This window comes from Martes martes (assembly GCF_963455335.1).
Source record: "Martes martes genome assembly, chromosome: 5".
Taxonomy (NCBI): Eukaryota; Metazoa; Chordata; class Mammalia; order Carnivora; family Mustelidae; genus Martes; species Martes martes.
The window spans coordinates 108221938-108244807 of record NC_137892.1 but is presented as its reverse complement, the minus strand read 5'-3'; the positions used below and the strand labels follow the sequence as shown (position 1 = coordinate 108244807).

At 43.7% G+C, this 22870-nt stretch overlaps 1 long non-coding RNA gene across 1 annotated transcript in view; it reads left to right on the top strand.

The window, feature by feature from the left end:
* LOC308343035 overlaps positions 1-22870 on the top strand; it is a 37504-nt gene that overhangs the window by 1087 nt on the left and 13547 nt on the right. Inside the window, exon 2 of the long non-coding RNA XR_013966841.1 lies at positions 341-467. This is a non-coding gene — a long non-coding RNA (uncharacterized lncRNA). The remainder of the gene's footprint in view (positions 1-340; positions 468-22870) is intronic.

Sequence of the window (22870 nt, the reverse complement as noted above, 5' to 3'; positions counted from 1 at the left end):
TTAACTCATTGCCTGTCATATGGGTAGTGATCAGTAAGTGATGACTACATCTGTTATTGCTATTGTTATCCTTATTGTAAATATGAAGAATGGTTATCTATGCTGTTAGGCTAAGGTAATTATTTAGGATTGGACCTCAGGTCTAATTGGTACTTTGAGGTACCTTATTTTTTGTTATTTTGACCCCAGTTTCCACATTTGTTGTTTAGAAAAATATTTTTATTTTTTATAGAAACAGTCTTTTGAGTTCCCAGATGTGTGTGTGACCCGATAACTCTGAACCGTGACTCGTAGACTTAACCTTTTCCTCTTCTTCTCCCCTCTTCTCATTCTATCACAGACAGAGCTATGGATGTCCTCAGATGGTCCTGTTAGCCCACAGTTTTATTGGTTGAGAATCACGATTTCTGATCGGATATAGCTTCAAAAACTGTGAAGTATCTATTATGGGTTCACCTGCTGTTTTTGTAAGTATCATGTGCATACCCTGTTCTCTACCAACATATATCTTCTGGTTATTTCCGGCCTCTTTCTGATAGCATCAGCTTGGAAATCGAAGGGAAGTGATAAGTGTGTCTTGTGATAGGCTGGCCATGGACTGAGAGGCAGAAGAGCTAGAAATGAGAATTCATAAAAATTTGGATGAGTTTTGGACACAGGCACTTGCTAGTTTCTGTGGCCACAGAGATGAATGACATGCGGATATGACTTAGCTTAATTTAACTTAAAAGTTAGGTTTATACTGGTGATGATATGTGCCAGAAAACACTGAACTTAGAATAATGAGAATTCTAGTCTTAGATCAGCCACAGAATTTCGGTGTGATCCTGGGAAAGTCCTTTCACCTCTCTGGGTTTCAGATTACCCATTTTAAAATGAAACAATTGGGGTTTCTTCCCTTTCTGATTTTTGAGGTTCACTAAAATGTCTCTTTTTCAGGAATATTATGAGATGTATTCAACTGTGCTTTCCTTTAGGTTTTTCCCAGTGTTATTGAAACTGGTAAGGTTATTCTGCTTCAGTTTTTGACCAGAAGGTTTCTTCTGCAGCCCCTGTTGCCTGTCAGCCCAATCCCTCCCTCCAGTACTGTCTGGGTAACTGCATTTTCTCTCTTCTTTAGCATGTTCTAAAAACCCCTCCCCACAGAGCCAATGTGGGAGCTGGGGAGAATATCTGAAGGGGCTAAGAGACTGTCTTCCTGTCTCAATACTTATAGTTTATAAGACGCAATAAATTCACCCTATCTTGCAAAGGAACAGAGGAGAGCTACCACATCCTCATTTTACTTTTACCAAGTGGGTATCCATTGAGGCAGGTGGTAGATTGTACCTAATGATGATTATGAGTTCTCTTGGCATAAAGTAAACACACAGAAACACACACACATATACACACACACACACACCCCTAGCTTCAAAGCCCAGACCAAGCTTGTGACAATGGATTCTGTCTCTAATTAGATGGTCGAGAATATGTTCTAGTCAGTCCTTGGATCCACAAACACAAACTAGCATCTCATTGTGGGAGGGCGTCATTTGTATGAGCATCATCAGCATCACCATAAAACCGGAAGCACAGTTTTAGACAAAAATGTTAATTGAGCTCTATGTTCTGGGCACTGGAATACATGCTAGGAAGAGAGAGAGGTGAAAAAGAGAGAACTAATAATCAAGTCAACAAATCGGTGAACAAGAATAGGCTGTGATATCTGATGTGAAAGAAGTAATCAGGCTGATGTGCTAGGGCAGAGGAGGAAGGCTTTGTTTTTTGTTTTATAAATTATTTGTGCATTTGTTTATTTTTTATTTTATTAATGTATAATGTATTATTTGCCCCAGGGGTACAGGTCTGTGAATCATCAGGCTTACACATTTGACAGTACTCACCATAGCACATACCCTCCCCAGTGTTCATCACCCAACCACCCTCTCCCTACCCCCCTCTCCCCGGCAACCCTCAGTTTGTTTTGTGAGATTAAGAGTCTCTCATGGTTTGTCTCCCTCCAGATCCCATCTTGTTTCATTTTTTCCCTCCCTACCCCCCACGGCCCCGTGCCCTGCTTCTCAAATTCCTCATATCAGAGAGATTATGTAATCATTGTCTTTCTCTGATTGACTTATCTCACTTAGCATAATACCTTCTGATTCCATCCATGTCGTTGCAAATGGCAAGATTTTGGGTTTTTGATGGCTGCATAGTATTCCTACACACACACATGTGTGTGTGTGTGTGTGTGTGTATAGGAATACTATACACACACACACACACACACACACACACACACACACACAACACATCTTCTTCTGTCCATTATCTGTTGATGGACATCTAGGCTCTTTCCATAGTTTGGCTATTGTGGACATTGCTGCTATAAACATTCAGGTGCACATGGGAAGGCTTTATTTTAGTTTGGGCAGTCAGAGAAGGCCTCTCCCAGAAGGTAGTGTATGAGGTAGAATCCTTGCAAGTTGCTGGGGAAGTCAGAAGTGTGACTGGCACTGGAGGTGTATTTGGCTTGAGAAACAGAGCCCACAATATAGGCAGTTGAGAATAAAGTATATTGGAGTAAAGTGACTGGAGGTGAAGTTGGAGAAGTGGATATGCTGGGCCTTGAGGACCCCTGGAAAATTTTAAGCAGGGCATTGACATGATCTATGATTTTAGAAAGCCACTCTGGCTGCTCTGTGGAGAATAGGTAGACCAGAGAGGTGCCATGAGTTAGAAATGGAAAGGCTAGTCACTCTAGGTTCCTCCCTCACCCTCCTGGCCCCATGTAAGCAGTCACCAAGTCTGAGGCGCTCCACTCTGGGAACTGTGTGGGAACTTGTGTCAGTGTGGTGGTGGCAGAGATGGAGACAAGCTCTGGGATGAGCACATTATTTTTTTTTTAATTTTTTAGAAAAATTTATATATTTGACAGAGAGAGAGAGATCACAAGTAGGCAGAGAGGCAGGCGGAGAGAGAGGGTAAATAGGCTCCCCACTGAGCAGAGAGCCCACTGTGGGGCTCGATCTCAGGACCTGAGATCATGACCTGAGCCGAAGGCAGAGGCTTAACCCACTGAGCCACCCAGGCACCCTGAGAACATCATTTAACAACTGCTTACTGAGCTTCCTACAGTGTGCCAGGCACTGTTCTAGGTATTCGGGGTGTGCTGAGGAACAGGACAAAGTCCCACCCTCCTGGAGTTTACATTTCAGGGGGACATAGAGAGTAAACAAGTAGACAGCATCCACCCACTTGCCCAACACAGAAAGCTGGGAGTCATTCTGGAATTCTCTCGCCCCCGTCTAGTCCATATCCAACCAGTCGCTAAGTCCTCATTGCTGTCCTTGTGTCTCTTCTTCCTGTCCAGCCTCACTGCTTTCATCCAAGCACCAGTCTCCACATCTCCCATATATACTCTTATAGGTCCTTCCTGCCTCTTGACTGGCTTTTTCCATCTACACTCCTTGCTGATACCAGAGTGAGTTTTTGCAAAAGCAAACTGAACTCTATGATTTCCAGGGTTTAGATCTGTGTCTCTCCCCTGATGTTGTCTTCAGGATAAAATCCCAGCCCTTTAGCCTAGGATATAAGACCCATTATGACTGGCTGCTCTAAACTTCTTTAGCTGCATCCCTTTCATCCATGCACCCTGATGATACGCTGTGATAAGACAAAAACTGCTTATAGCAGATGGAGTACATGTTACTGCCTGATGCTTCTATCCTTTTTGTATCTGTAAGGCTCTCTTCTTGACTTCCCATTGAACACCTATTCATACTTTAAAGCCCAACTCAGAAATCCCCTCCCCTGGAAAGACTTCCTTTCCTCCAAGCTACTTCTGGTCCCTGCACAACCTTCTTTTTGCCTCTCTTTGCATAGTAATATAGTGATCCCTTCACTTGCCTGTCCCCTTCAATATCAGATGAATTCTTTGATTGCTAGGATTGTGACTTATTCTGCTCGGTGTCCTCAAGCTTAGCATGGGGTCTGTAACAGAACGGTGGCTCACAAATAAATAAATTGGATGAGCTTGTGTACAAGTCCTTCAAATACAACCTGGAAACTCTCAGCCTTCTAGAAACTTCCAACAACCAGTAATTATTGACCACAAAGGCAGCTTAGTAGGAGTGAATTATTGTACTTTATGGGGTTAATATTGAAGAGAGTATGGCCTGGGAGCCATCATGAACTTCCTAACACTGTGTGTAATCAGGGGCACCTCTAATTACAGCTGGGCCTCTTGCTGGACCTGGGATACCTACAGAAGTGTGTTTATCAAGGCCTTGAACTAGGTTAGAGTAGAGTTCAATGGTAAAAGCTAGGCATCAAATTAGGCAGGATTAGGTTTTGAGCTTTCATTGGTTATGCAACTTTGAAGTGGTAATTTCCCTATCTATGTCTTGGCCTCCTCATCTGTCAAAGGAGGATAAAAAAGGTTCCCACCATTCAGCCTTTGTAGAGATGAAATGACTTCCTGCATCTAAAGTGCTGAACAAAGTACCTGACATACAGAGCAAAAGGTTGTTGGTGACTATTAGGAAGACAAATCGTTCTTGCTGATATTTGAGCCTCAGTGTATAGGTCCCTTTTGCCCCTCTCTAGTGCACACAGGCTGACTCGATTAGAGTGTCTATTTGACTTTCTTGTAAAACTTGAGTACTTTGTTCATAATTTTCATCATGAGACTATTTGTGTCACATTTAGTCTGACTTCCTCACTCAGCTCAGAAAGCTCCCAGAGGGCATGAACTCTGTTCTTTCCCCCACTCTTTTTTTTTTTTCTTTTAAGATTTTATTTATTCATTTAAGAGAGGGAGAGAGAGCATGAGGACGGGGAGAAGCAGACTCCCTATTGAGTGCAGAGCCCGATGTGGAACTTGATACCACGACCCTGTGATCATGGCCCTGAGATTATGACCTGAGCCGAAGGCAGACACTTAACTGACCAAGCCACACAGATGCCCCTATTTCTCAACTCTTAACACAATTCCTGGCCCAGAGAAGGCTCTGACTGACTATTGAATGATTGAATGAAGAAGCCTTTCCTACTGGCATGCTGTGTTGCCATAGGATATTTGTGTGTGTGTGTGTGTGTGTGTGTGTGTGTGTGTGTGTGTGTAGAGGGGCTATTTGGTGGGATTAGAAGAAAAGCACTGGTAGAGAGTCCATGGTAATGGAGAATAGTTAGGGACCTCTGCACCAATGAGACAGGAGACCAAGAAGACATAAAGACAGTCCCCTGCATCATAGGATTTTTGAGGCTATCACTGCCTTAGGCTGTGAGTCCAGTGTGTAGGATAAGAATAGTTTGCACAGTTCTACTTCGGAAATCAGGGCTTTGACAGAGCTTAGCCAATTACCCAGCAAGAATAGCTAGTTTTCTGGAGCTCAGAGCCTTATGAAAATTCCAGAACCGGGGAATAATTAAAAAAAATTTTTTTTCTTACTTTGAAAGGCAGGAATAAAAAAAACCCTACCCACATTTTCAATATTCTCTTTATCTACAATATAAATTATCTGACACTTCCTGCGCACAAACCCATAGATGAGAGGAAGGAAGGAGCCAGGAATAAACCCAAGTACCTCACATGAAGGCATCAAATGAGGGATGAGAAAGAGTAAAGAGTATAGTGTGGTGGCCAGACTAGAGGAATGCTAGGCAAAGTGTGGCACACAGGTGTGTGCAGACCCCTGACTGTCATTAGCTCCCAGTGGGATATGGAGCTTGCAGCAGAATATAAAGCAACTGCTTCACTGAGCACACTGTTTTTAGTCTAGCTGATACTCTTTTCATAGCGAGATATGCTCCATGAAGGTAGCCCTTCATCATTTTACATTTTTTCAAACTATTTTATTTATTTGACAGAGAGACCACAAGAAGGCAGTGAGGCAGGCAGAGAGAGAGGGGGAAGCAGGTTCCCTGCTGAGCACAGAGCGTGATGCGGGGCTCAATCCGAGGACCCTGAGACCATGACCTGAGCGGAAGGCAGAGGCTTAACCCACTGAGCCACCCAGGTGCCCATTATTTTACATTTTGGCCTGACCTTTTACTGCCTCAGGCTTGGACCAGTAACAAACAGTTTACTGACCAGCTGCTTTGAACAATGCAGGTCTAGAGCATGGACTTTGGAATCAGTCAGACTTGGGTGTACTAGTTAAGCAAGTCCTCTAAGTTATCTGAGCCTTGGATTCCAAATCTGGAAAATGGCAGTTCATTCTTACCCACCGATGTTTTGAGCACAATAGTATATTCTAGGTACTATTTTACGAGTTGAGGATATTGCAGTGACCTTGGCTGATGGGATTCCTGCTTTTGAGGGGCTTACTGATAAAGAAGTAAGATAATTACAGTTTATAATACATGCTGTTAAGAAAGTCAAATAATGGGTTACCTGGGTGGCTTAGTCCTTTAAGTGTCTGTCTGCAGCTCAGGTCATGTGGGATCCACCCCGCATCAGGCTCCCTGCTCAGTGGGGAGTCTGCTCCTCTTCTCCCTCTCCCCCTCCTCCCTGCTTGTGCTCTCTTGCTCTCTTTCTCAAATAAGTAAATAAAATATATTTTTTAAAGATTTTATTTATTTATTTGACAGACAGAGATCACAAGTAGGCAGAGAGGCAGGCAGAGAGAGAGGAGAAAGCAGGCTCCCCGCTGAGCAGAGAGCCCGATGCGGGGCTCCATCCCAGGACCCCAGGATCACGACCTGAGCCGAAGGCAGAGGCTTTAACCCACTGAGCCACCCAGGCACCCCAGTAAATAAAATATTTTTTAAAAAATGAATTTAAAAAAAGGAAAGTCAACTAACTGATGTGTAACAGATTGATTGATTAGGAAGTGGTTGACTTGAGAAGTTTAAGAAGCAAACAGTTATGCAAAAAACTTGAGGATGAGTATTCCAAGTAGAGGGTAGAGCATGTACCAAGGCTCTGAGGCATGTTGGAGAAACAAAGTGACCAGTGTGCCTGGAGTGGAGTGAAGCAGGGAGGTAGAGGGTGGGGAGGTGAGGTCAGATAGGATCCAGTTCATGCAGGTCTAGTAGAACACACAGGGTATGGATTCTAATCTTAAAGCAACCCAGAACCTTTGGAGGATTTTAAACTAGGTCATAAAATTTCTTGGAAACCATGTTAAAGAGTTTGGACTTATTCCAGAGAACAACAGAGACCCTTCAAAGATTTAAAAGCAGGCTAGTATCAGGATTAGAACCAGGATTTAGAAAGTTTACTCTGGCTGTGGTGAAGGTAACAGCTTAGATGGAGCTCAGGCAAAGAGACCAGTCAGGGGAAGACATTCTAACTGTGGAATGAGTGCATTAAGTGTAAGAGTGATTGAATTAGCATCATTAACTAGACCACAAGCTTCCTTATGTCATGAGCCTCACCAACTCTTACTTTGGATGTTTTACAACATAGGCATTAGGTCTTTGTGAAAGTCAATGTTTAATTCATATACAGCTCGTTGAATTGACTAGCTAACAGAAAATCAACCTAGCTTCTCCATCCCCTCTACAGAAGCTGAATCATTGTGCAGAGCACTGATCGTATCCATGTTGTATTTGTCTGTCTCCTTAACCTTGTTCACTTCTTACCTGTTTACATTGACACCCACTGATGGTCAAGGCTACAGGTGAGTCAGTTTCCAGCAGCAACTGAACTGGAGCAATTAACATCTGGAACCAAATAAATGCCTAAGCCCTGTTTGGAATGTCTGCTTCTAGAGTCATCCAGGCACAGAGTCTGTTGCACAAGGCAAACTTTCATTTGGCCTGCTTAATAGAATTGTCAGTGCTCCTACATGAGAGAAGACCTATTCATTACCAGAGGCTTTGCTAGCCAACATTGGCTCAGTCAATATCAAGGAACAATGATGAGTAATGTTTATTTTTTTTTTTTTTTTAAAGATTTTATTTATTTATTTGATAGAGATCACAGGTAGGCAGAGAAGCAGGCAGAGAGAGAGGAGGAAGCAGGCTCCCCGCCAAGCAGAGAGCCCGATGCGGGACTCGATCCCAGGACCCCGAGATCATGACCTGAGCCGAAGGCAGAGGCTTAACCCACTGAGCCACCCAGGCGCCCCGATGAGTAATGTTTATTGACCAGCTACTGTGTACCAGGCACTGGGCTGAGGATTTACATTTTTTCTCTCATTTTAAATCTTACAGCAATCTTATACAATAGGCGTTCTTAACTAATTCCATTTTATTTTAGTTATTTATTTATTTTTTACATGTGTGAAGGTTTTTTAAAGATTTTATTTTTAAGTAATTTCTACACCCTATGTGGGGCTTGAACTTACAACCTTGAGGTCAGCAGTCACATGCTCCACTGAGTGAGCCAGCCCTTAACACTATTTTAAAGAGAAAGAAATCGAGAATTAGAGAGACTAAGTAACTTATCTAATGTAATGTAACTAATAGGATGGTGACCAGGATTTATACCTAGTTCTCTTTGATTCCAAAACCTTGTGTCATTTTAATAGTAATTTTAAATTTATTTTATATGTAATGACTCTTTATAATTATTAAGATTATATATGTTTATTGTCATACCTCAAACAATTTAAGATTACATAAAGTAACTATGGGAACTGTCTGTTCTGGCTATCTATCGCTGTGTAAAAAATCACTCCAGTGCTTAGTGACTTAAAAAAAACAGCAGTGATTTAGGGGATGCTGTGGGCCATGGCTGCTGAGCACGTGGCCCCAGGAGCCAGGTCTGAGATGGCTGTGGGGACATGGGGCTGGCCTGATGGCCTTGGGAGAAGGCAGGCTGGGGCCAGGGTCTGGAACCACCGGCTTATCTACACTTGCAAAGTCTGTGGGACACTGTCCTCCAAGCACATCTCCAAACTGGCCTATCAACGAGGCGTGGTCATTGTGACCTGCCCCTGTTGCCAGAAGCACTGCATCATCGTGGACAAACTGGGCTGATTCTCGGACCTGGATAGGAAGAGGAATATTGAAGAAATCCTGCTGGTCAGAGGGGAGAAGCTGTGCTGAGCGGCTGGCGATGGGGCCCTAGAGCTGGTTGGGAACCCCAGATCCACTGCTGCTCCAGAAAGGGGTGAGGACCAGGATCTCACTTGTCCTGGCAAGATGGAGCTCAGCTGACCCTAACTTTTGCCTTCGAGAAGATCCTTCAGCCGCAAGCGCTGCTAGACTTGCCTGTTTTCTATCAATAAAAAGATATCACTTGGAAATAGAAAGCAATAATTTAATTCTCTCTCATGGTTCTGAGGCCTGCCTGGTTCATCTAGTCCTATCTCACTTATTGTCTCTTATGTGCTTATGGTTGGATCTCGGCTGGGGCTGGAATTTTCTTAGTTTTCTTACTCCCATGCTGACTACAGACTGGGACCATAGTGGGGCTTTCTAGAACACAATCCCTTGGCCTCTCCCTGTGGCCTGGGCTTTCCTCACAGCATGATGGGTGGGATCCAAAAGTGAGAATTCCAAGAAAAGAAATAGAATCTGCTCATTTCTTAAGGCCTGGGCCAGAAACTGACAAAAGTACCACTTATGCTGTTTTCTATTGATCAAGCAGTTACAGAGCCAAGATTGAAGGGAAGGAGACAGAGCCCACTTTTACATGGTAGGAATGTTAAAAAATTGGGAGGTCAGATTTTAAAACTACCATGGTCTGCTTCTGACCACAAATTATGTTCTTTCTTCACTCAAAATGCAGTTGTCCCATCCAAAGACTCTCCCAAACATCTTGTGCCATCTAGGACAGGCATGAAGTCCAGGTCCTTTTCTTCTGTATTATTTCTAGGTGTGGATGAGGGGCCTTGAGTCCAGATCTTTACTAATATCTCTTCAGGAATGATTCTTCTTGATCTGAGTATCTGTGAACAAAAAGGCAGATTATTGGCTCAGTTGGTGAAGCATCTGACTCTTGATTTTGGCTTAGGTCATGATCTCAGGGTTGTGAGATCCAGTCCAGCATCTAGCTGGCTCCACACTGGGTGTGGTGCCTGCTTAAGATTCTCTCTCTCCCTCTCCCTCAGTTCCTCCCCCTCCCCATCCTTAAAAAAAAATCTGTCTGTATTTATATATAGATATATTTAGATAGATATAGAATATAAACAAAATAAAAAGACAGGTTATTTGTCTTCCACACCCACACCCACCAAGTGGTGGGATAGGCATCAGGAAACGGCAATATAATTTTTTTTCTTAGGACCCAATTCTATTCGGTGATTCTCTATAGTCTGCCTTCTGAGCTCTTGGTTCTACCTTCTGGATTTAGCTGTCCTTTTCCATGAAATGAAAACCATGTTTGCCCTGAGTGGTTTCTGAGGTTTCTGAGCCTGCTTCCTGCTCATAGAAATTCTGGAATCCAAAGCCCTTTTTTTTCACTGTGCACTATTTTCTTCTCTTTTAGTTCAAACTGATTCTAAAAAATGTTGAGTTTTTAAATGATTCTTCCTCGAGTTCCTTCCATTGGGGAAAAAGCCATGACCATAAATCTCTTCAGCTCATGTATGTACTTTCTACTTTGGGTGCTTTTTAAGGGACATCCTGTTGTTTAATTAAGATAGACAAGTGCAGTCTGAAATTCTTCAGGGGAATTTTGGCTGTTTGAAAGGGTTAATGAAGTGAGCAGGACCCCTTTGCTGAAGACCATTTTAATTTGAGAAGAGTTTGCCCTCTGGAGAGGCTGGGCATGAGAAGTCATTTTATTTTCAAACCCAGAAAACCCTGACACTTCTATATACTCTCTAAAATTTGCTCCAGTACCAAAAAGTTTCTTTTGTTAGCTGCTCTCCTTTGCATTTTACTATACGTAGGTTGGCCAGGTCATCATATTATGGAATATTTCCTTTTCCACATTACAGTAGACAACAGTGCACCAAATCTTCCACTGCCCACAGGGGTCCCCTTCCTTCCAACTTCCAGTAGCATTTTCCTTTAAGTCATCATCAATACCCTTTAGATTTTCACTAACATGCTTTTTGAGGCCCTTCTAGCTTTTGCCTGCTGGTCAAACACGATAATTATAATATTGTGATTTTTTTTTTTTTTAAGATTTTATTTATTTATTTGACAGACAGAGATCACAAGTAGGCAGAGAGGCAGGCAGAGAGGGAGAGAGGAGGAAGCAGGCTCCCCGCCAAGCAGGGAGCCCGACGCGGAGCTCGATCCCAGGACCCTGAGATCATGACCTGAGCCGAAGGCAGAGGCTTTAAACCACTGAGCCACCCAGGCGCCCCTATAATATTGTGATTTATAGTAAGAAATATTGCTAAAAACAACACTCATTTTTTATGGCTTATGGTCTCTGGCTTGATGGGGCTCATTTAGCCTGTTCTCAAGCAGGTGTCTCATGAAGTTGCAATTGTCTGGCCAGAGTCATCTTGAAGGTTAGCCCAGGCCATACCAATCTCATCCCTCCTTAGAGAATGTATAATAACCAGGATATGGACAGATTAAGCTAGTTAACTATGGAGAGCCCAGGGGAGAGGCCATGGAGACTTCCAGAGTTAAAATGTTGCAGAGGCTGGTATATTGGGTCATATACAAGATGGCTAAACAAAACAGGTCATCTGTTGGAAAAGAAAACCAAGGTGTAAAGATGACAGAGAGCACGGGGCACTCTGATTTCCAAGTCCTTAAGTCCTGGCTGTGCTTTGTTTCCATTATACCTCTGTATTCTTACCATAAACATCTGTTTTTGCTGTATTGGCCTAGGGAGATTTCTGTTTCTGACATGCAACATACTGACCTGACATGAGGATCTTTATTATTCCCAAGGAGTGGTGGGAAGAAATGAGCATGTACTTTAGAGCCATTGATTGGGATATTCATGTTATTACCCAATATTAATGCAAGGAAGTCTGTTGTACTTCCCTCAGTTACCAAAATCTGCCAGACACTGGGTATATGGAGGTGAACAAGGTTGGCAAGGTCCCTGTCCTCATGGAACTCACAGTCTAGTGAGACTCACCCAGAGCCAAGTTCAAATTCTTCCTGTGGTAGGAACTAGCTGAGTGAAGTCCCCACTTCTCACCTGGGAAGTGGGCAGCACTTTGTGGACTTGATGTGAAGATTAAATGACAACTGTGTATGTGCATGGAAATGTGGAGACCATATGACACATGAAAGGCAATTAAATATTTTAGTTTTTTTTCCTTGTGTTTTTTCTTAAATTTGGGGCTGGATAATGCTTTGTTGTGGAAGGCTACCCTGTCTCTGCAAGATGTTTAGCAACGTCCCTGGCCTCTACCCACAAGTTGGTGGTAGCACTCCCTCTGAACCCAAGTTGTGATATCCAAAAATGTTTCCACATATTGCCGGATGGGCCAAGGGGTAGAGATTGGGTGGGCAAAATGGCTACCTGTTGCAAACCATTACATCAGATAAAAGGCATACTTTTATGCCTACAGCTATAGACTCTAACATCCACTTCTGAGTTTAACTTCCCAATCCGCCTGACTCCCTTTCATGGTTTTTTGGTTTTTTGGTTTTGTTTTTTTTCTTCCAAGACTAAATGGCATCAGGAGGAAAGCAGATACTAATGCCAATTTGGTAGTGCTGACACTGAAGAAAGGAAAATCTACATAGCCCCCTCCCTCCTTCCTTCTCTGAGGCCAAGCCCAGTTTTGCCTGTTTAATTACCTGCAGTGATTTCAACATTAACCAGGTCTGTTGATCCACCCTGGCAAGAGAAATAACAGAGTTGGCCAGATCTGATAGTGCAGAGAAATTGGAGGCTTTCCCTAGCACTGTTTACACAGACCTCATCTGGGGGTTGAGGGTCATAGCTTTGGTGGCTTATAGCTGGAACACACTTGTTACTACCTGAGGGAGAGGAAAAGGGTTCTATTTCCAGTGGTAAGCACAGAATTTCACAATAGAGGGGGCATGGGCTTAGCAGTCTGATTTGTATGGAAACGAAATTTGCATGGCAAGAATATGATTTATCCATAGATTCTGTTTAAAAAAATATACAAGTATCTTAGTTTTCTAAAAGGCCTTTATTTATACTCTACATAAATTTGGAAAAAAGTCAGTTCATTTTAAATATCATAGTGCTATGATAACAATTTTGTTTGGGATGGGGCTTTCTTTTGGCACAGTACTATTAGAGCCTGTAGGGTAAGACTGACGTGACTCTCTGACTCTCTGTCTTGCCACTTTCTCTCTTGTTCATTTACTGGCCTTCTGCTGTTCTTGAACACCAAGTTTCCTTAAGGCCTTTGTACTTGATGTTTCCTTTTCTTAGAACTTGCGCTGTCTTAGCTGGTGTGCAAAATGCTCTCACAGGCTGAGTGGCTTAAACAGCAGAAATGTATTTCTCACAGTTCTGGAGACTGGGAAGTCCAAGGTCAAGGTGTTAGCAAGGTAGGTTCATTCTGAGGCCTCCTTTCTTGGCTCCTCGGTGGCCTCCATCTCTTTGTGTGCTCACATGGCCTTTCCTATGTGCATGTACACAGACAGGTGGGAAGAGTAAGCTCCCTGATGTCTCCTCTCCCAAGGACACTAGTCCTGTTGGATTAGAGCCCCACCTTTATGACTTCATGCAACCTTAATTTCTTCCTTAGTGGCCCCATCTCCAAATACAGCCACACCGAGGGTTAGGGCTTTACTGTATGAATTTGGGGGGAGGGAACACACAAATATTCAGTCCATAACACTCTCTATTAGGTCTAACTTGGCTTAGTTCTTGGCTCTCTATAACACATCTTTCCTCCCCTTTTTTTCTGTCACTCACTATCCTTCTCTGCTTTGTTTTTCTTCCTGCACTTAATACCACCTAAAATTATTTTACATTAAATGAGTGGTGTTTATTTTCTGTCTCTACATCTTAGATTAGTTAATGATTAAATGCGCTTGCTTAAATAAATTATTTGTTCAACAAGTTTTTATTTTGTGCCTACCATGTGCAAGGCACTGGACTTGATTCTAGGGTTGCAGTAATGAAGAAAAGTATGCATATTCCCTGCCTTCCTATTGCTTCCAGTGTGGGAGCATTTATTGAGTAATTAGTAGGTACCAGGTATGGTGCTGAGAATTTAACTTAGATGATCTCGCTTGATCTTTATAAAAATCCTATGATGTAGGTCCTATTGTTTCATTAATTTTATGAAAGGGACCATTGGGCCCCACAGGGATAAGCCACTTTTTCAAAGTCATTCAACTAGTTGGACCTGGGCCCTACTCAGTGCTCTTGACCACTGTGCTACCCTGCATATGGAAGGCATCTTGGAGTACAGAGCACATTTGAGGGGGTGAACAAAATCACGTATGGCTGTAACCTCAATATCAAAAAGTATTCAATACTGGTTATTCCCATTAAACATCAGAATAACTATAGGTGCGCTATACTATAAACAAGTTTGGATATAAAAACCTATATGCACAAGATTGATATTCTGAGGCATTATTAAGAATGTTATAAAAATCACTGCCACGGAATTCCTTTTCTTTAGAGTGTGTGATAGAAAACCCAATGGAGGCTTTGGAGGCAGGTTGGGGGATTTGAGAGCAGACTTGGATTCATGTCTTTACTCTGTCACTTACTGCCCTTGGAAACTTGAGCAGGTTCTGAGACTTAGTTTTCTTAGCTGTGAAGTGAGTGTTATAATACCTACTTGCTAAAGTGTTGAAATATTCCTGCAAATAGAGGATACTTAATGAATAGTAGTTAGTTTTTACTGTATTATTTTGACAGTACATTTAAACTATAATTTGAGGGGCACCTGGGTAGCTCAGTGGTTAAGCGTCTGCCTTTGGCTCAGGTCATGATCCCAGGATCCTGGGATGGAGCCCCATGGTGGGCTCCTTGCTCAGTGGGGAGTCTGCTTCTCCCTCTGCCCCTACCCCTGGTCATGCTCTCTCACTTTCTCTCTCAAATAAATAAATAAAATCTTTTAAAAAATAAACTATAATTTGATCTTTAAGCAACTAACCTGTACAGAAGCATGGGTGTTACGTACAGTGAGGCTAACCTGAAAGACTGAGTTGTGTAACCTGATCACTAGGAAGGACCTATTTCTCCATCAGTTCCCCTGAATGCCTCAAGATAATCTCATCAGTCCTAGATTCCCTTTCCCTTGGAAGGAGTGTTTCTGGGACTGGCAGTCTTTCAAGGTTCTGGGAGGTCATATGAATCCAGGTCCTCTTGGCATGTTTCTTTCTCTTTGCCTCTAGATTCAACAGGAAGAAGTCTGGGTCTGTGTTAGTGGGTTGGATAAGGAAGAAGTGAGAAGAGGGAAAAAGAAAAAAAAAATCGGACATGGGTCCAAGTTATACCCAGTTCCCATTGGAGACCCAGAAACTATCCCCTTCCCTTGGGCGGGACAGAAAGAATTAGAATCTTGCTGTCAGGGGTTTGTCAGACCACGTGTTTTCATGCTTTTGGCTGTGGGTGTTTAGAAGGCTGTGGGTTGTGCCTGCTGAATATTCATTCTCACTTCTTATAAAAATAACTTGACTTATTTTCCTTTGGGAAACTAAGCTCCCACTCTTAGTCCCTGTTCCAGGTCCAGGTAAGTCTGTAGCCAGGCCTAGCAGTTAGTGCCTTCCATTCCTCTTTCCACAGTGATTGATTCCAGGATGGCAGTATAATCCAAAGCTGGGCCAATGAGGCTCAATTTCTGTGCCTTTATTGGCCGCCTTTCGCCTCAGACATGCGTTATAACCTCTGGGCCTGTAATCTTACTTCTGCCTTGACCCCCTAGAGAGAGCTCAGCTCAGAGTGGAGGCAATAAGGCAAGAGACCTCACAATATCATTCCAGTTCCTCCATCTTACCAGGCTTCCCTTCCAGTTACTTGAACTGATAAACCCAGTTCCTCCATTTTTTTCTTCTCTTAAATCAAGTTGGTTTTTGACACCTGGAGTGAAGAGAGTCCTGAGTAATACATCTGACTTGGTGGAACTGGAATGAGCAGACGAGGCAGCCAAGATGTGAGGGGGTGTGGGAAATCATGTCCTAGAGAAATCATAGGGAGACCAGCAGTGTTCACTTCTGCCTCAGGGGCTGCTGCTGGGTGGGGCTGTTGTTTGTCTTGTCTAGTTCGTGCTCTTGAGAGTAGAATTAGACCAAAGACAGGGGTTAAGAATAACAGATGGGGGACGCCTGGGTGGCTCAGTTGGTTAAGCAGCTGCCTTCGGCTCAGGTCATGATCCCAGTGTCCTGGGATCGAGTCCCACATCGGGCTCCTTGCGTGGCAGGGAGCCTGCTTCTCCCTCTGCCTCTGCTCGCTCACTCTCTCTCCCACTCTCTCTCTGACAAATAAATAAAATTAAAAAAAAAAAAAAAGAATAACAGATGGTAAGTATGTTATTTCCAATAGTGATTACTGGAGAAAACAGGTGGAAATTTCTAGTTGGGGAGCGAGTGCCCCATCACTAGCACTGTCTGATTCCAGGAAGCTGGACTGACCCTGCCTGAATGTTAAGCATGGCGGAGGGAGACATATTTAGATTGACTTTGAGCCCCTTTTTATTTTGGGAGTTTCTGATTAGATGCAAATTGTTTGAATATATCATTTCGCCTGGAGTATGTATAAATGAGCCTGTATTTCACTAACAAGATGTGCTCTTGTAAGGACTGTGTCTTGCATACCTCTCTAGCTTAGGGCAGACAGAGGACAGGTAACCTGGTAACGAAACTGAAATGCCCTGTATTCTAATCCTGAGTCTGTCACTTGTTTGATGAGTGACCTTGGGCAGTAAGGTTGTGTCCTCTCTGTAACATGAGGATCCTACTACCTACTGCTTAGGGTTAGCCTGAGGGTTGACCGTAAGGCATGGTAAGCACTTCTCTGATAGCTGTTATTATTTTTTTTTAAAGATTTTATTTATTTATTTGACAGAGAGAGATCACAAGTAGACAGAGAGGCAGGCAGAGAGAGAGAGAGGGAAGCAGGCTCCCTGCTGAGCAGAGAGCCCGATGCAGGACTCGATCCCAGGACCCTGAGATCATGACCCGAGCCGAAGGCAGCGGCTTAACCCACTGAGCAACCCAGGTGCCCCTGATAGCTGTTATTATTAAGTGCTCAGCTCCTGCCTGTGGAGTGAATGGACATAGGTGCTGGGAGAACCCCAGAGGAAACCCTGACAACTGGTTTTAGATAAGAACTCAGGGTGAATTTGGAAGAAAGAAAAGGTGTGGCAGAGGAGAGCTCAGGTCTGCTCTTGCTGATGGGACACAGTGCCTGAATTCTAGTTTCTTCTTTCCTGGATAAACAGGCATGTATCCTATGTTAGGTTCTATAGAAGCTATGTGGGAGAGAGATAGGGACACTGTTCAAGTGATTTATGGGGGACAATGCTCTCAGGAGACAGGGAGTGAGCAGGACTGGCTACATAATTTTTTGGGTCCAGAGCAAAATGAAGATGGTGGGAGCCCATTTTCAAAAGAACAGGGAAAAAGTATTGTTAAAGATACTAACATATAAAACTTTTTTCTTTCTTCTACCATTTTTCTTTCAACTTGCCATGGTATTTTTTATTTGCTATTTAGTGTAGTTCTAAGTAAAGGAAAAATAAAAATTTAAATTATTAGCATGAATTTTACCATTTATCTTCATTTTTTAAAAAAACTAAAACAATTGGGGCACCTGGTGGCTAAGCCTCTGCCTCTGGGTTAAGCCTCTGCCTTTGGGTTAAGCCTCTGCCTTCAGCTCAGGTCATGGTCTCAGGGTCCTGGGATCGAGCCCCACATCGGGCTCTCTGCTCAGCAGAGAGCCTGCTTCCCCCTCTCTCTCTGCCTGCCTCTCCGCCTACTTGTGATCTCTGTCTGTCAAATAAAAAAAAAAAAAAAATTTAAAATTAAAAAAAAAAAAAACTAAAACAATCATCTAATTTATTGTTGGGCTATGGAACTGTCATTTTCTTCTAGACATTTATAATTTAAACAAAGCAATGGTAAAACTATCCAGATAATCAGACATTAAAAATTAGTTTATGGGGGGCACCTGGGTGGCTCAGTGGGTTAAAGCCTCTGCCTTCGGCTCAGGTCGTGATCTCAGGGTCCTGGGATCGAGCCCCACATGGGGCTCTCTGCTCAGCAGGGAGCCTGCTTCCCTTCCTCTCTCTCTGCCTGCCTCTCTCCTTACTTGTGATCTCTGTCTGTCAAATAAATAAATTTTAAAAAAATTAGTTTATGGTAATATGTCCTTTTTCTTATCAAATATCCAATTGAGGATTTATTTATATACTAAAATGTTAGTCATATTTTTCCAAGTTTTCAAAAATGAGGACAGTAGAGTATTTCTCCAAGATGTTTAGGTTTTTAAATGACCCTAAAGTGATCTGTCCTGGGGCTCTGGGCTGGCAGAATTGGGAGAGTGAGTGACTCTTGATCTCAGGGTTGTGAGTTCAAGCCTGACATTGGATGTGGAGATTACTTTATTTATTTATTTTTTAAAAAGATTTTATCTATTTATTTGACAGACAGAGATTACAAGTAGGCAGAGAGGCAGGCAGAGAGAGAGGAGGAAGCAGGCTCCCCACCGAGCAGAGGGCCCATGAGGGTCTCGATCCCGGGACCCCAGGATCATGACCCGAGCCGAAGGCAGAGGCTTTAACCTACTGAGCCACCCAGGCACCCCTGGAGATTACTTTAAAAATAAAATCTTTGGAGTGTCCGGGTGGCTCAGTTGGTTAAGCATCTGACTTCGGCTCTGGTCATGATCTCAGAGTCCTGGGATGGAGCCCATCAGATAGCTCTCTGTCTACCAGACCTTCTGGAAGCAGCTCTTCATTATCTGCCTTTATATAACCACACACTTTTGGTGACTGTAGCTGTGAAACATTCTTGATATCTTCAGATTTATAAACTAATTTTCTTTTGTCTTTAGTATAATTAGTCTTCAAAGTAGCTCTACATTATATTCTGCCCCATTGGTGTTGATTCTTATTGTAATATCATCTTCTATGTGGGCTAGAACTGTAGAGTCAGGTTCACCAACCACATGTCCACTGAAGGAGTCCTGCCATTTGCTGGTGTACTCACTTTGATCTTTACCATCTACCACCACGACTTTGAAATTTTGGGAAGAGTGTTCAATACTTGATGTCAGGTATAATTTAAACTGCCTTTTCAAGGCTGAAAAAGTCGGTAGTGTTTCTAAATGTGTTGAGGCCAATTGATCCCTTTTTCTTACTGTGTGCTGTTGGATATTGGATAAGGAGAGGGTTTTGTAGTCTGAGAGAAAGAATCAAGCTTTTCCAGTCACTCTGGGGAATCGTCCGCAGGTGGCGGTGCCAGCACGAAAGGAACCACGCTGGTCAAGAAGACGAGAGACACTGCTTCATGTTCCCGGCCGGGCCACCGGCTCCACCTCTCTGGGCAGCCTTGGGGGCTGAGGACACTGCTCAGGACACTCAGGACACTGCTCACATTGGGAGAGAAGGGGATCTGCCCGGCCCTGCCCCTCAAGCCTCTTTTTCCTCCCATGCCACCTACCAGAAGACTCCCATTTATTTTCATTTTGTACAGTGCCAATTTTAAGTGCAAGTATCATCCAAATTATATTAGTTTGTATTTTTGTGCTTCATCCCCAGAAGGTGCCTCAAGCTAGTCAGAAGACGCAGACATAAGCCAGATCCAGGAAGGTTGGAAGGGAGGGTGTGCAAGGCAGAAAGATACACCAGCACCTGACATGCTGCCTCTGGGCTCAGGAAGTTGAGCTAGGAATGTCCTCTTCCCATAGATCACCCATTCTGGTCCACAGTGGAAGGAGACCCTAAGCTTATTTCAGCCTCTGCGCTGGGATGTCTAGCTACCTTCACTGGGGATAGGTGAGAGGCTTGCTCTTCCCGCAGTGCTTGCTAAATGTGCTTTGGCATTGCGAGCCAGAGGTAGGAACAGCCACCACCTTGCCCAGCCCCACCTTTCCTTGTGTCTGCACTCAGGCCCTTGCTGTGGGCAGAGGGCTGCTGCCAGCACTGGGCAGGGCAGGGAGGGAGAGGTGGGGCAGAAAGAAGGGTGTAAGGAGGTGAAGGAGGTGAGAAGGTGCTGGGAGGTGGCACTGCCTGTGAGCCAAGGCTCTAAGTCCCTGCTCATCCTTACTAATTTAATAGGACTTCCCCTACAAACAGATTCTAGGATAAACTTTTTAAGAATTTCAAGATGGCAGGTGCAGAGCAGTAAACTCCAAGCTAGAGGCCCTTGTGAGCATTGGACCCTATGTGATTGCTTTGGTCTTAGGCTTATAGAGTATCTCTGACCTCATTTTTTGGCCCATCAATTCTTGATCTCTTTTCATTGTGTATATTAAGCAGTACCCTAGTTGGATGTCCTGATTTGCTCCCAAGATTACTATGTTCGATGAGCCATCTATCTAGATCCGTGCAGGTTAGGGTCCCTGGCCACCATTCTACACTTGTTGCCCTTTATGGTAATTGTACCCATCTTGTTTCTTATGGTTGAGTGCTTTTGCTGGTCTTTGCTATTCTGGAATTTTATTATCCAGTTTTTTTCTGTTACAGCAAGTCCTGTAGAAGACAGCTACTACAAGCTTCTTGAGGTACTATTGCCAACCTCACCAATATTTCTTTTTTTTTAAGATTTTGTTTTTAAAGATTTTTATTTATTTATTTGTCAGAGAGAGAGAGAGAACGAGCAAGCATAAGCAGGGGGAGCTACAGAGAGAAAGGGAGACGCAGGCACCTGCTGATCAAGGAACCTGACACAGGACTTGATCCCAGCACCCCAGGATCATGACCTGAGCTGAAGGCAGATGCTTAACTGACTGAGCCTCCCATGTGGCCCTCACCAATACTTTCTTATCTCCCTGGTAAAGGGAGAGTCCTCCAGGCCTTCTCAAGGAATATGGTCTGCTGGTGGGTTTTCCTGTCTCATCTGGTAGGCCCATTCTATCATGCCCACTGCTCTGAGCGGGTCAGACCTTCCCTCCAGTTTGCAGTGGCAGTTCTGGCATCTCTGAATTGTTGTTTGGCTCATTGCTTTTTCCAGTCTTTCAAGAGCCTCTCTTCAGCATATTGGAAACATCCCCTGGGGCCATCCTGTGACACTGGAGCGAGGACCCCTCTTCATCAACAAACTCTTACCCAGCTTCTATGTCACCCTCCTTGATTCATCACCCTTTTAATCCTCCCCAGACATTCTCCCCTCCCCCAGTTTGGGCTTATGCATGTTGGCCGGGTCTAATATATAATCCCTTTCTTTCCTCAGTAGGCCTAGTACTTTCTGAGTTGGTCCATGCTCAAGTTTTTCCCTCATGATCAGTCTGGTGGCCAGGAGTGGAAGTGGGGCAAATCTCTAGGAGGGCAAATATTGTTTATAAAACCCCCGACTCATTTTTCAGCAAGGTAGAGTGGAGGTGAGGGCTTATCTTCCAGCAAGGGAACAGGGACACTTGGTAGGCCCAGAGAGGCTTCAAGTGTACCTGGGTTTATCTCTTCAAATAGCACCTCCCAAGAATCTGCATCCCCTCTTTCCCTGTCAGGGCCTCGTCTTTGGTGTGAACGGATGTTCCTAGCAGAGAACTAGGCTGCCAGCTCTTCAGCTCTATCAGCCCTCCAGCTGTGGGAGATAAGGGTCTCTCTAAATGCTGCCATTCAGGCCCTCTGAAATTGTTTTTCAGTCTGTCATCCTCTCTCTTCAGCACATCTTAGCACACCTAGTTCCATGGTCTCTTTGGTCCGCCTTTGTCCCAGACCTCTCAGATGCCGGAGGGACTGTAGCAGCTGGTGCTCCCCTTCAACCTCACCACCGCCTATTCTCTGGATCAACTGTTTTGGGTTGGTTCCCCTAGAAGCAGAACCTGAGATGGGGTTCATTGTTTGAATGATTTATTGAGGGAGCAGAAAAGGAGGAGAATGAGGAAGCAAGACAAGGTGGAAATACCTAAGCAAGAATGTGGTCTCAACAGGAGTCTAGTTGTAGCCTGATTTCCCTGGGGTACTCTGGAGCCCTCATGGGATCGCAGAATTGGCCCCAGCCTGGCAACCTGCCTTTCACATCCTCCCCTATCCATCAGTCGTTGCCTCCTCTCCAGTCAAGGACCACACTCTGTTCTCTCCTTCTCAAAAACCTGTTTCAGCAGAAAGCAGATTCTCAGACTCAGGGGAGAGATAGAAGAAGTTGTTTGGACTTTGGCCCAATTTCTCTGGAAAGTGATTTCAGGATTGAAGATATTTTAAGTCATTGTAATGCATGTCACTGGTACTGTCTCCACTGGGATGGCTTTTGTTATGGGATAAATGAAGAGGCCTGGCAAAATGTGGCGTGCTGCTAGGTTTGCTTTCTGGGATCCCATAGCTGGATAATTATGGATACCACAGGGATCATGTTGGAAAAGATTTTGTTTCTGTTTGGTTCCTGGGATGTTCACTCTATGTTTTCTAATTACTGACCAAGTTAGAGAATCAATACGAAACCTGAAGAACTTAGAGTATAAGCATCGATTTTCTGGGGTGCCTGAGTTGCTCAGTTGGTTAAGCTTTTTTTGGGGGGGGAGAGAAGGCAAATTTTTTTTAATTTCCAATGCCTATTTTTTGGCCAATAACAACAACAACAACTTGGCTCAGGTCATGATCCCAGGGTCCTGGGATGGAGTCGTGCATCAGGCTTCTTGCTTAGTGGGGAGCCTATTTCTTTTTCTCCCTCTGCTGCTCCCCTGCTTGTGCTCTCTCTTCTTTCTAATAAGTAAATAAAATCTTTAAAAAACAAAAAAAGAATGATTTTCTGTTAGGAATTGTTTGGGAGCCTGGGTGGCTTAGTCCATTAAGTGTCTGCTTTCAGCTCAGGTCATGATCCCAGGGTCCTGGGATCAAGCCCGGCGTCGGCGTCGGGCTCCCTGCTCAGTGGGGAGTTTGCCTCTTCCTCTCCCTCTGCTCTCTCTGTCTCTCTCTCTATAAAATAAATAAATAATAAGTAAATAAATAAACAAAATCTTAAAAAAACGAAT